Raw genomic sequence first — 14,484 nt, forward strand, 5'->3', positions numbered from 1 at the left:
TAGGTTGCCCTAGTATTGCAGAATAATAGAGTTGGAAGGGGCCAAGAAAGCCATTGGGTCCTGCTGGTGCAGGATGGCAAGTTACACCATCCCACTCATATGACTGTCTAGTTTTGCCTTGAATGTCTCCAGTGTGGGAGAGCCCCCCACCTCTCCAGGCAGCTGGTTCCACTGTTGTACTGCTCTGACAGTGAGGAAACATTTCCTGGTATCCAGCCTGAATCTGGGTTGTGACATCTGGAGTTGATTATTTCATGTCCTATACTCTGGTATCAGTGAGAGGCGATCCTGCCCTTCCACTCTGTGACAATCTTTCAGGTACTAGAGTGTTATCATGTCCCACCTCAGTCTTCTCTTCTCAAAAGTGAACATACCCAGTTATCTCAGTCTCTTCTCATAAGACTTTGTTTCCAAAGCATGGATCATCTTAGTAGCTCTCCTCTGAACCCTTTCTAATTTCTCCTCTGAACCCTCTGCATCTTTCTTAAATTTTGGTGCCCAGAACTTGACACAGTATTCTAGATGAGACTAGTTTAGAGAATAGGGGAATTAGCACTTCTTTTGATTTGGAAATTATACTTCTATTAATGCATCCCAAATTGAGATTTGCCCTTCATGCTGCTACTTCGTATTGTTGGCTCATATTTAGCTTGTTGTCCACAATTACTCCAAGATCGTTTTCTTTTTCAGTTCTGTTGAGTCAAGTGTTCCCCATCTTGTATTGATGCTTTTGGTTTCTTTTTCCTAGGTGGAGAACTTGGCATTTGCCCCTATTGAACCTCATTCGGTTTCTTTCAGTCCAGCTTTCAAGCTTATCTAGATCACCCCAGATCTTCTTTCTGTCTTCCAGGGTGTTAGCTATTGCATTCAGTGTTGTATCATATGCAAATCTGATTATCATTTCTTGCACCTCCTCATCTAGATCATTATCATATCATCTGAACCTAGTCACTATCATGATTACAGAGCAGGATCATGGACATTGTACTGAATCTCTAGGGTGGATTGTCTGCTTCAGTGTCCTCCACAGAGGAAAGCTTTTCTTAACTGAAACCAACTGAAATATTGGTTGAGAATGAAACCAGCCATTCTCAACCGATATTTTAGACTACAACTTCCAGCATTCCTGACTATTGGCTGTGCGGACTGGGGCTGCTTAGAGTTAGTCAAAAGCATCTGGTGGGAACCAGGCTGACTTAAACAATCCGTATACCTTGCCTGCCACTATGGCTTGGAAATTTCACAATATTTAATAAATAGCACCCAGCTGAGGGGACAGTTTCAAGAGGAGAGTGACTGGTGTCAGAAACAGTGGATGCGAATATGCTGGGTGTGTACAATCAAAAGAACATTACAGTTTACTCAGACATACAGGAAGTATATGGAACAGTAGGTAGCCCCCAGAAAGGATTAGAAAGATGGATTCTGTTCAAGAAGCTTTTATAATCATAAATCAATGAATAATCATACAATTTATAATAATAAAAGTTACAATCATGAAACCATGAAGCAGTTGTATAGACAGTTTGGAGAAGAGTAGGTGAGCAGGTAGGCAGTTTGCCAGAGGTACATGAGAATGGAAACATGGTGGCTGAATAGATTAAGACAAGGGAAAGCAAAAGGAAGGTGCTCTATGACAGGCATACATTAACACAGGGGTGGCCAAACTGAGGCTTGAAGCCCCATGTGGTTCTTTGAGTTTATTTTGCAGCTCACCGCTTGGGGCCCGCTGCCCGCTGCCCGCTGCAGCTGCCTTTGGGTGCCCACTTGTGGCTCTCAAACAGCTGACATTTACTGTATGTGGTTCTTCTGTTAAGCAAGTCTGGCCACCCCTGCATTCGCATATCTAAGCTGCACACGCTGCTAGGAGCACCGCTGCCTGATCAGGTCACCTTAACAGAGCTGTTCTTACAGTGTCAGGCTCCAGCAGCCATATCACACCAGAGCTTTTGCTCATTTTGCCCTGACACGGGCATTTCCTTCAATCGTGATCTGATGCATGCGCTCCCTTCCCAGGGTGCTTTCCAGGGCAGTATGGGCTGCTGGGGCCGCAGTGTGACATGTAGTTTGCACCTTGGCCACGAAGCCTGAGCTGTCTGTATACCAACATCCCTTATTACTGGTCTTAATTGAGGGCAACATGAGAAGGTCCTGTGTAAACAGGGTTTTCATGACAACAATAACCAGACTGCCCTGGATGTGCCTGACAGAAGACTGGGTCCCATGTGGACCACATGCCCACTCAGTCCTGTGGGACACCCTCCCCTCCTACTCCTAGTTACCCTCCCCCTCCTAGCGGCCCTCTTGGACTTGCGGCAGCTTGACTCTTTTTAAAAACTATTTTTTCAGATGGCAGAGCCCAGCGGCAGAGCCAGCTTCCACGATCCCCCTTTCAGCAGCCACCAGGTGTACCCCTAAGGGGGCACCTTGGGGGAGTGGCCTGTGCTTGCCTCCTTTACTCCTCATGCTTCACGCTAAGATTGAGATATTGGAGGGAAAGTCGGCGTGGATGTCGAGGCGGTCACAGTCACCGTGTCCGTGGCCTCCCTTTCGCTCAGCATCAACAGGGCGGCTACTGGAAGCATTACGGTACCGTCTGGTTGCTTGGGAAGTCCGTGCCAAGGAGAAGAAGGGGGCGGAGAAGGGGGCGGAGTTTCCGACGTGGCAGCCGCTCAATAGGAGCGCAGAACGCCAAGCGCATCAGCGAAGTGGGCGGAGGGAGCGCAGCTCCGGCTGGAAGTGCCAGGGCTGTTCTAGAAAGCGCGGACCGGGAACGCGGGGGGGCTGCGTGTTCTCAGGCGAGCGTGGAAAGCGCTTCTCGCAGGCAGGGAAGGACAAGGCACGTCGTGGGGTCTCCCCGTACGCTGCTTCGTCCCAGATCCAAACCGGCTGTTGCTGCTCCTTTGCCTCTGCCTCTCGGGGGGCCGTAGCGCTCCTGCCATATCCAGGTCCGCCAGCCTGCCTCATGCCCATCTCTCTCCCCTTCGCTTCTAATGGCCCGGCTCCCCCTCCGGCTGTGCAATGTGCCCCCGCTCCCCCCGCCCCTTGCGCCAAGGGCGATCTTAGTCATGCCTATTCCGAAGCCCCCCTGAGTTCGGTGGGACTTATTCCTGGGTAGGGCACGCGTCGGGTTGCAGCCTCGGGCAGACTGCATGGCTCCCCTCGCTCAGCATGGCTTGTGGACACTGGCACCGGCGAAACCTGAAGCCGCCTGCAATGTGCGGGTCTCGGAGGCGCAAATGGAAACGCGGCAGGGGATGACTTCATCGCTGGGTTGAGCTGGAGCCTGGCATGTTTCCACACGATAATAAACTCCTGCCTCACTTGTTTTCAGGGGCGGCTCAGTAACAGACAGCAGACCAGACAGGCGACCGTCTCCTCGGCAGCAGCCTTGGCGGCAGGTAAAATCCCTTTGGGCACCCGAGAGCTGATGTGTGACATCGGGGGCGGGCGGGCGGGGGCTGTAAAGGAAAGGGGAGGTGTCTTCCGAAGAAGCTTCTTCCAGGAGATTCCCTACCTGAACCACGTTTGTGTTCTTGCAGGTTAGCCCCAAAGTTTGGAAAAGGCTTGGATCCCAGGGAAACAGCAGCAGCAGTAGCTTAAACGCCTGGTTTCTTGGATAGCCACTTTCCCCCAGTTGGTCTACAAGCTGTTTTCAGGGGCGGCTCCCTAACCAGCACAAATAGGTGGTCACATGGGAGTTGTAGTCCAACGCATTTCCGAAGGCTGGGAAGGGCCGAGGGTAACCATAGCATGAGTTTAAACTCCTGGTAGCCTGGCTTCACCGCTCCTCTGCCTTCCTGAAAGGAGGACCCCCTTTGACCCGGGAACAACCCACAGCCTACTTTGAGTGGCGAGGTTGAGAGGGAGCACGCGGTACCTCCCTGGGGTTAAGTGCAGCTATTCGCGAGGGTTGGTTTTCCAAATGCAAAGCCCTGGAATACTTAATGTGGACGTGTTTTCCGATCAGTGCAGTGTCTGCGAGTGGTCCTGGCTAGGAACGTCTGCCATCCTCTGTCAACGTCAGGAGTAAGTCCTTGAGGCAAGGAAGCCACGTTGAGTAGGAGATGGGAGAAGGAGGGGGAGCAAGACGACCAAACTGAAGCATAGCGCCTCAGTCCATTAGGAGAGGCAGGTGACTTGATCCACAGCATTAATTGGTCTCCCAGATGACATTCAGGGTGGAAAAACAGTTTCCCTTTCAGTTTCTACAGCACCAGCAAGCACTCCATCTTTTAGGGCACGCTCCAAATTTTGCATGCATCTAGGTAAAGGAGCAGGAGTGTGGGGTGAGCGAAGGGATGGACTACTTTGGTTGTATGGGTAGCCTAGGGCTCCAGAGCTGTCTTTTAGGCTTTGAAGTTCTTCAGAGATGCCCCAGTTTCTTCTTACAGTGTTTCTTCAAGTGATAACAGCAGGGAATCTTCTGCAGCCTGAAAAACACTGCAACATAAACTGGGAATCAGAATCCACTTCAAGAGAATCCACTTCTAAGTAGCCCATGCGTGCATTCGGGAGGTAGGGGCTGAAATGGCTGCAGCATCTGAGAACTCTTCCCTCGGGGTCCTCAGGGGCTCTGGAGAGACAGGCTGTACTGACTTCCTGTGCTAGTGGTGCATAGCTGTGTAAGGTCATGTAAGGTCAGCCCTGCTAGGAGGACACATGACGATCTCCTGTATGTGAGAGTTTCCCAGGCTTTAAGAGTGCAGCAGTGTGGGTCATTCCATGGTTTGATTGCATATCCCTGTTGAAGCGACATGAATATAATGTTGAGCACACAAGTCCGTGTTGTGCATCAGTACGTGCAGGCCAGGCCGTACAAATGCTGGCTGCGTGGACAGTAGCATTTGGCTGAAAGCTGGGGGAGAAGAATCAGTGTAGTACCAAGGTTCATTTTCACCAATCCCATTGTGGATGACGGTCTGTTTGACCAGAGGTCTTAATGGGACAGAGAAAATGAACATATATACAACAACGTATACATGCCCATGTATGATGGATACATCATATTGGATTTATCATATTTCCTTTAAAGAATAATGGCTAATGTTTGTCAGTTGTTGAACAGCAGTATCGCTGTCATTTGATTATAACCGCATAGTCGTAATCATTCTTTATGAGCACTTGAAGGATCTTTAAACAAGCACCCAAATATCCCAGAATAAAGTAGAAACAGAAAAGCAAGAGCCATAATAGTAATTCACCAATGGCACTAGTAATTCCAAAAGGAAGTGGAAACTGAAGCTTGATTCTAAATGGTTGCCTCATTTCTACATTACATGTTCTCATCAACCACCGTCTGTTATTCATGATTCATGAATGCTGTGGTTTGCAGCATCCAAGGAGGCAAATGAGACTTTTCAGTCCCACTGATTTTAGTGGGAAGAGCTAAGCATATAGTATGATTAACTCCCTCCCTGGAAGCAAATTTGGTATCAAGTATGTGCATACATCTTTCTGCAGTTACAAACAAAAAAAATCTTGAAATTCAAGGCATTGGGCTTCTTTTATCACACCTACAATTGTGCCTTTTGATTTTTTTAAAGAATAAAACATTTGTTTGTTTCACTGTATGAATGCAATGTATATGACTGTAATGTATGATACACTGAATTGATTGGATCTGTGGTATGCCCATAGTTTATATTTGTATCAATATAAATTAATGCTTCAGGTTATATATTCAGATTTTGATGCTGAAATTTTGCTTTGGCCGAAACACAAAGTTGAATTTGTTTTAAACACCAAACAATTATTTAGATTAATTGGAAAAGTCCTTCCTTGTTTTTCTTCCATTTCTTCCCCACTCCAGCTCGTATTTTCTGCTTTTAGAATCTAATTCCTTGTCACCTCTATTCTTGCTTATTTGGCATTTTTAAACAAACGCAATGTAAATATTTCCTAGCCTCTTGTACTTTCTGGTCAAAACTGAGTCTAAACTATCAGATGCTTAAGGATTTACTTTCCCTGTTGAAGTGGGTCATTGGGACTCAAAACATAACTAGTTAAGAATGTTCTTTTGCTTTTTGCTGTTAATATTAGACAGTGGGTAGAAGAGTGACCTTCCAGTAGTCTATCTGCAATAATAAAGGTATCTTTTGGAAATCTTAGTGGAGAGAACTGATTTTTTATATGGAATTGTTTCATTTATCAGAATTACTTATAAAGGCACATTTGCTGCAGCATGGATGGCAATTTCTGCTTGCACCAGATATACTGAAATTACATGTTTGCATCAGTGTACTGAGTTCAATCTGCTGTTTCTGGGATGGAAGACATATACTCAGCTCATTTTCCCTTTGTTTATAAGCACTCTGAGAACATGTATTTTGCTTGTGAGCAGCAATTCCAAGTGAGCAGCGATTTTTCACACATTAGAATAGTGCTGAAAACCTTCTGGTCATCCATCTGCTCTCTCTTGCACAGGGAATGATACCATTTAGGAAGGGAAAAGCTTTAAAAGGTGTTGAAAAGTTTCCAATATATTGACATTTTGTGTGTTGCATCATGAACTCTTTCTCTTGTTCTACAGCTACATTAGAAATAAACAAGTTAACTGTAGAATTGGCAATGGTTTTCAGGTTGTAAGATTAGTGACCAGATTTCTTCAGGCAGATGCTGCCAAATGACTCACCAAAAACTAATTGCAGCTGTTATTTGACCAGCAGAGAGTCATATCCTAAGTTGAAAATTAATAGGACATACATAGCATAACTATACTAATACAAGCATATAATATGCTATACACCATGGGTGGCCAGACTTGCTCAATGGAAGAGCCACGTATGATAAATGTCAGATGTTTGGGAGCTGCAAATGGGTGCCTGTGGGTGTTGGCAGGTGGCATGCAGGCACCCATAGGTGCCCTGGGAGGTGAGCAGCAAGACTCAAAATAATTTCAAAAAGCCGCATGTGGCTCCCAAACTTTGGTTTGGTCATCTCTGCTATATACTAGTTTATTATCCTCTGTGTGTGTGTGTGTGTGTGTGATATGTTATACACACACAAATATATATAGTATACATACATATTTATATAAATGTATAAATACACACATGCACACGCACACAAATCTGTATCTGTATAAATGCCTACTTGCTTCCAATGTTTCACAATAAATGGCAGCCTGGTTTTATGTATGCTTACATGGAAGTTGTCTGATTGTGTTCATTGGGCCTTTTACCAAAGTAAGTGTGCATAAGATTTCTGGTTATCTTTACAATAGCTTTGTAAGATAGACTCATATTGCTGTTGCCATATTATAAATGGGGAGCTGAAAATGAGAGTCAGTGGTGACCTAAGGCCACTTAAAAAGTTTTAGCTAAGTTAAGATTTGAATTGGAAATAGGAGTGGTCATTTGTGGGAATGTGCATGCATGTGCGTGTGTGCAGAACAGCTGGACTGGGATGAAACAGATGTTATACTCTCTGACCATTGCAAACGGTCTGGTTTTCTGAGCCATATTTGAGGCAGGTTCATCATAAGGGCTGGACCAGATGTATTCTGGAATTGCTTTGATTTAGGTTGTCCCTGTACAGTGGTTTAAGACAAACAGCCACAAGTATCTGTGGGACTATTAGCAGCGAGGAATCAGCATCTCTGCAGTGGAACTGCATTGAGGTTAAAGCCTCACTCCTCGCCTAAAACAATCCCAGTCCAGACCCCAGTCTGTCCCATGTCATCGGCTGGGGGACTGGGAAAAGTGGGTAGGGTGCCCCAGGATCCTGGCAAGCAGGCTGCAAAGAGAGCAGCTAAGGCCCCCATGCAGCCTGGAGTTGGCCTGCATGTGAACTAGTACACCCTAAGCATACATCTCTGGATATTGTGAAACGCAAAGCTTCAAGCATTATGTTCCCTATTCAGTACTGTCGGGTTGGTGGGGAGTCAAGCAAAGGTAGCTTTTCAAAGAAGAGTGGAGACTAAGCAGGATCAGATGGAACCCCCTGGGTCCCCTGACTTACCTGTCCTCTCTGGAGCTGACAGCTGCACCACCCCTTCTAGTATCTGCAGGGTTGCTGCATTAACAGGCTCGCAGTTCCTTCCCATAGCACTGGGGTGCACAGCTAGTGGCTTACCAGGAGCTGCTGACTGGTCAGACTGAAAGAAGGTGCAGCTCACAGCATATGGACGGCCACAGGTTGGCCCTCCCTGCTCTCATAAGCTCCCATGGCAGCAGAGTGAGCAAGATGACTGGATGCCACTGCTTATAGACTTGTTGAAGACGCTTAACTGGTACGACAGCAGATTCATGTTCCATGCCCTTGCTGCAGACTGCTGTCTCTTCTATTTCTCATGGGTACTAGAGGAGAACAACCTATTGCTAAACTGTACTGCTTTACAGTACCGATGGGAGAATTCATGACTGAATGCTGCTCCTGGCTAACTCTTCCCAGCATAACCCTGCATGTAGAAAACTAGTATACTACGAGAAGGCTCTGAGAAGGCTGAGAAAATGCCCCACCTGAAGGATTTAGATAAGGAGGAGCATTCAATCTTGTGATCCCCTTTTTTATGATCCCCAATCTTGCATGTCCCCTTTGAAAATAGTACAGTCTTCAAATCAGGTTTAATTGCCTCCTTTGCTGCTTGTGAGAACTGGTCTTCATGATAATGCTTGCAATGTTTACCCTTCAGCCTAGCAAAATTGTCTTACTGATCTATCCCATTTTGAAGCAGCGAGCAGACTATGCCAAGCCCCGCTCAAACCCTACTTTCAAGGCTTTCTTATTTTAGGTGAGCTGACCATTGCTTTTTTATTTGTATCATGAGGAACAGATCCTGTTTTGTATACGTATTTAACACTGATTTGTGAAAATTAAAAAGCTAATGTCCCTTATAGTTTTATCCATTTGCTTCATCTAGGTTTTCTGGGTTTGTCTGTTGCTGATAACCACAAACATCATTTTCCAACCAGATACCCTTCAGATGTATTGGAAAACCCCCAGGGGGTTTTCTTATCAAAGGAATATGATCTCACTAGTTGGGGATAATGAGAATGCTAGCCCAATATGATTGGAGGGAAGTAGGACTGGGGAGACTGACCTAACAGGAAAGGACAACATTTCATAATGTTAATTGTTTCTGAATATGTAAGCTATGATCCTAAATGTGCTTATTTCCACTGGGAACTACTTCCAAGCATTTTTGGACTGGGGTTTTGGAATGATTTTTAGTATGCATTTCTTAAGAATCCCTTTTAACCTACAAAGGCTATTTTCAGATTTATCTAAAAGGATTAACATTCCTTTGTGAGCAGCAAAGGGCAGTTAGATGTCTGGTCCAGACTGGTTTTGGCTAGCTTCAGGTGAGGAAGACAAAGCACATGAACTGTTCCATGCTTGCTATTTGCTCTGAGCAATGATTGACTATATGGCGGGACTCTAATCTGAGGGCAAGAAAAGTTAGAACCTCGGAATGTCAAAGCAGAGATCAAGAACTGAAAAAACACGTCTTGCTTTGTTTTGTTTTAAAAACTTGCTCAGGCAATGTAGGGCAATGTACTGTAATGTAAAGGAGACTTTGGCAGTTGATTCGGATGCTTGTTTTCTTGAGCTTACATAAGCTCATGGTCACAAGCTATTGCAACATCATTGGAATAAGGACCCTGCTGGGTTTTGTGCTGATTGGGACCACGTCCTCAAATGCTGTTATGGAAAACATAGAAACACGCAAAAATATTTTATTGATTGTTTAGTATTTAGCTGTTTAATTGTTTGCAGCTGCACATTAAGCACTTGGCATGGGAGGTGATGATGCAGGCATGTGGACAGGTTGTGGAAGGAACTGCGCGGGCGTGATACTGAGCACTGATGTGAGGAGCCAGCTGGAAGGCAATTATCTCTGGGAAGGAGCAATGCTTAGTGAGAAAGCTCTTGGCTTCAAGGGGCGAGTGCAATCCTTTAGCATTAGCAAGTGCTGCCATTACCCTGCCAAAGGTTTTATGGATCCCAAAACCATTGGGGCGTTGGGATTTTAGAGATAATTCAGCTTGATGGAGTGTAGAGATGATAGTCCCCCTCATGATGTATCCTTTTGTCCACCAGCATCTTGTCCTGCAGCTGCCCTTCGTACAAGGACAAATACATTCCAGAAGTGGGAGATACTCCTGGAATGTAAGATCTTGTGAAATTTCTCAGGAAAGGAGGCTTAATCTCATGGGGTTAATATTAAATAAATGCATGTTTGCCTGGTTCAGGGCTCATTTCCAGGCTCTCCCAAGGTATGTCTGGCATGGTGGTAGTGGAAAAAATATAATTTAAACAAGGCCTGCAAGTATGAAAGAATCTTCATCTCCAATATTTAGTTGTTTCCAATGCATAAGATGGGCCTGTGCACACTTAACCTGAGAGTAAGGCTCACAGAACATAATGGAACTTTCCTCCAAGTGGCCATACATAGCTTTGTAGTGTTAATGTGTTGCAGAACAATAATATAGTAAGCTGGGGTCCTTATTTAGGCATTAACTGAGGCACTTTATTATTTAATCTAATAGTAGTTTGTTTGATAGCAATATACTAAGGAAACCGCTGTGCTTTAATCAGCACATTATTTTGCACCGGAAAAAGCCTTCATAATTCTGAGTCTATATTTGTCTAAGGAAACATAGGCCAGACTGGGGACAACTCCTTACTCAGGCAGGTCCAAGCTTCCAATCAGAAGCTACAGAGGTATGACCAGAAACAGTAATGATAGGGTAGTTGAAGTCACTGATGGATATTTTTCAGGAAGATGGCACAACGGTTGGTTAAGTATACTTCTGGACTCAGCCTTGAACTTGGGTGCCCTGGTTTTGGGGGCGACCAAGAGTGTGTTTGCACAGCTGGGGCTAGGAAACCAACTATATTGGTTCCTGTAGGCACCTGATCTGACCACAGGCACACATGGCATAGTTACACCCTGTTTGAACTATGGTGACCCACTCTGTGGGGATGCCTGCAAAAACTGTTCAGATATCAGCTAGTTCAGAATGCTCAGCCAGAGTGGTGGCTGGGGCTGGTTCCAGGAAGCACACAACTGGTCGTGACTTGTAAAGCCCCCTATGTCCTGGCTACCTGAAAGCCTACCTTCTTGTATACAAGCCTCCCCAGTGGCAACTTGAAAAGCTGCTTTCTCCATGGCCGCTGGTTGGTGGTGGAACCCACTGCCGAGGGAGACTGGGTTTACTCCCGCTCTGCGGTCTTCTTGCTGGCACCATATTGAAGTGGGCCTTTTGTGCATAGGTGGGTCTGTTGAGATGGGTGTTGTTTTTACAAACATTCTTGTGCTTTTTAAATGCATTTTATTAAAATTATTACTTTTTCATCAAGTTTTATGGGTGAATGTAAGTCACTTTGAATGCCATTTTTGGGGCATGGTAAAACCAGTAAATAAATAAATGTAAAGGAATATCAAAACAGATTGGCCTTGTGTTGAGTGGTGCTGGTGATGTAACCAGGGTGGCTGAAGGATCCTTAATGACTGTATCCTGCTCGGGAATGTAAAACTTGCATTTCAGTGGGCAGAGCCTTCTGGGAGCGGGTGAGATTCCACTTAGTGCTGTAAATTGCACCAGTAAAATTGTGGTTTTTAAAAACACCCACACACGAGGGCTCAGAGAGCTAATTTCATCCTTCTTCACAGTCTGGCCAATATAGACAAAAGTGTTTTTTATTTTGGCTGCTTTTTTCTTCAGCTTCTAGAATATAACTTTCTATGTAATACTAATTATGTTCAGTATTGGTTCCTCATCATTTAATTATGCACCATGTATATTGTGCTTAAATGTCATCACTCCTGCTCTTTATTTAACTATTCCTAATTGTCAGTCTTGCTCATGCCCCTACAGGATCAAACATATCTTATTGAACTCATGGGACTTAGTTCAGAGTAAGCATACCTAGGCTCAGGCTATAAATGGAGCCATGTGGTCTAACAGCAGTGAGCACATGTTTGCATTTAATAGGTTTGGGGCTGCGACAAAGCAAAGCCCTTTCATTAAATGATGAGAAAAACAATGAACCATGATGGGCGCTGTTCCCTTCACTGCTTCCGTACCAGAAATTGAAAGTGCCCATAGGAGGGAGACGCTCTGAGGCCCACGTCAAGGCTTGGTTGAGTCTGACCTCAAATTGCTGTTGGTAAAAGAGCTGCACTTTCAGGAGTTCACGCAGGACCACACCCCGGAGCCGATATGACACAGCATGCATGAACTGACTACAAGCATTCCTCTACATAAGGGCTGGTTACAACTATCATAGTGCAGTTGAAGTTTGGGTATATAATGCTGAATGCATGTTTTGTATGTTGCTAGAAATATCAGGTCAGTTAAAGCAAGCAACTTTTCTCAGACTTAGTCTAAGATGTTCAGACTTAGCTGCAGGAACTGGATTTGCTAAGCTGGGTGAAAGTGAAGGGCAGACTTTGAACAGCATTCATATTATGGGTGAGTGTATATGGGGCCTGAATAGAATTTGCAAGCCCTGCCTCTCAGTTGTAGACCAAATCATGTCCTTGTTAATGTTTCCTTAAACCGGAAGTAAGCGGGGATTATGGAAAATATGGGGGCTGGACCCCCTCTGGCTCTTCTTTAATCAAGCATATAACATAACCAATAGGATAGGGGTGCAGGCCAGCTCTCAGCCCAATGGCCAAAAATAATCCCAATTTGGAGAAGCTTTTGGGGGCTGCATGCAAGGGGTGGCAGGACCAAAGGCAAAAGGAGGGGGTCCAAGACACAAAAAAAGAGTGGGCCCAAAGCTATTATTTTAGAGTAAATCTCATACTGACTGTAAGCAAGCCTTAAGAGAGGCATTTTATTTTGAGCGCAGAGTAAGCACTGTACAAAAGCCAGGAAAGCACCAACAGATCGGTGGTGGGGGAGAAGGGTGGGGCCGGGGGAAGGAGGCATGGCCTCCCGGGGCATCCAGGAGGGGCAGCTTGGGTTCCTGGTGCTGAGGTTCCTACCCCTGCAGAACAGGTGCAGCCTGCCGGGATGTCAGCCAGAGCATAAAAATAAAAATCCCTCTCCTTGAGGCACTTCCCCTCTACTCGGAAGAAGAGGAAATTGTGTGATATCATACACGTTCTGGGACATCCTTCCAGAGGGTATATGATATTGCACCCTAACTTTGCTGAGTATTTATGACTTCCAGATACTTTTGCTGGCAGTTGGTGCAATAGGCTAAGCGGATTACATAGTGTGGCCAAAATAGGATCTATGGTGATTCTCCTTCTCCTTTTGAAAAAAACTGTAATGCAAAACATGCAGTACTATTTCCAGCTAAATGTGCAAGCATATTTGTTGCTGCCACCTATTGGGAAGAAGAATAATTACATAATTGTTATTGGCATGACACAGTCCTGCTCTGGGGACTCAGAAGTGTCTTACTGCAGTCTGTTGCAGTCATTGGAGTGTTTGTTGGAGTGTCTAAACTGAGCTTCACTGTCTGCCCAGGGAAGAGGATTATGTTTTGTTTATGTTCATATTCATAATAAACCAGCTCAAATGTTTAGATCTGTATTACATTGTTCCAGTTTGGTTCTGGTTCAGCTGCAGCCAACAAAGTTCCTCAAACTGATTCAGCTCAGATTTGCCTATGGTATATACAGGAAGCTGGTGGAGAGAACAGAGAAAGCAGAATATTGACTGGCTGCAAAAACTCTGCCAGAGATTAAATTAAATTGTATATACATTTGCATGCACCCTGCATATGCATGTACTCTCACAAACAACATATTTCTAGATCCGTTTTTGCTCTTGGAGCTTCCTGTCTCAGCTCTGAACACCCTGCACCATCTGGAAACATTCAGGCTTAACTTCTATAGATACAGCCTGTCACACTAGCGTAAACAACTATGCATCTGCTGACACTTGGAACAACATTTAGAAAAAACAGGTTTCCGTAACAACTGTAAGAGCTAAGCAAAGTACTGGGCACTGCAGCCTCATGGAGGCCCTCCCTGCAGTTCACGGAAGTCATTTTGGCGCAAGCCTCCACCTTGTCAGCCTATAGAAGGGCTGCAGGGACCACGATTCTGTCCCAATCGGCACACTGTCCTCTTCCTTCTGCTCTAGTGTGGATATTGGAGGTGGAGAGACCTTTGTGTAAAGAACTCTACCTGTGTAGAGGGGCCTGTGTGTGAGATCTTCTCACCCCGGATGTCCACATTGGGTGTGAATGGTGGGGGTAAAGGTGACTGGCCTTCCTGTCCTTCTCCTCAGCTTCAAAATGGCTAACAGCACAGTGCAAAATGTTGGTATCAGGGTAGGTGTTTAAACCTACCCTTTAAATGTTGGTTTCATGAACAATTTACCCAGGAATGAACGAGGTCTGGCCTATTTGAGGAGTAAGGGAAGCAGATTCACAGTGAACTGATATCTGGGGCAGATGCAATTAGAACCCATGTTTTCCTAGGCCTACTCCTTCCTGACTACCCCAACTGTCAAAATTCCTCTCACCACAAAAACCTTAGTTTCATGCACCCTTCTCTCCATCCTGCTATGC

General features: G+C 45.2%; 1 protein-coding gene across 7 annotated transcripts in view; it reads left to right on the forward strand.

The window, feature by feature from the left end:
* The first annotated feature begins 2,773 nt into the window (after positions 1 to 2,773).
* The window catches only part of P4HA2 (prolyl 4-hydroxylase subunit alpha 2), a 59,901-nt gene continuing 48,190 nt past the window's right edge, over positions 2,774 to 14,484 (forward strand). For 5 of the 7 annotated variants that reach the window (XR_006417017.1, XM_044454296.1, XM_044454291.1 and 2 more), the window contains exons 1-2: positions 2,774 to 2,948; positions 3,335 to 3,401. The gene's annotated coding sequence lies outside the window, so the exon portion shown is untranslated. The remainder of the gene's footprint in view (positions 2,949 to 3,334; positions 3,402 to 14,484) is intronic. The other 2 variants (XM_044454290.1, XM_044454294.1) reach the window with 2 other exon arrangements.

Source organism: Varanus komodoensis, unplaced genomic scaffold (genome assembly GCF_004798865.1).
Source record: "Varanus komodoensis strain SLA01 unplaced genomic scaffold, ASM479886v1 scaffold7_3, whole genome shotgun sequence".
Classification (NCBI taxonomy): Eukaryota; Metazoa; Chordata; class Lepidosauria; order Squamata; family Varanidae; genus Varanus; species Varanus komodoensis.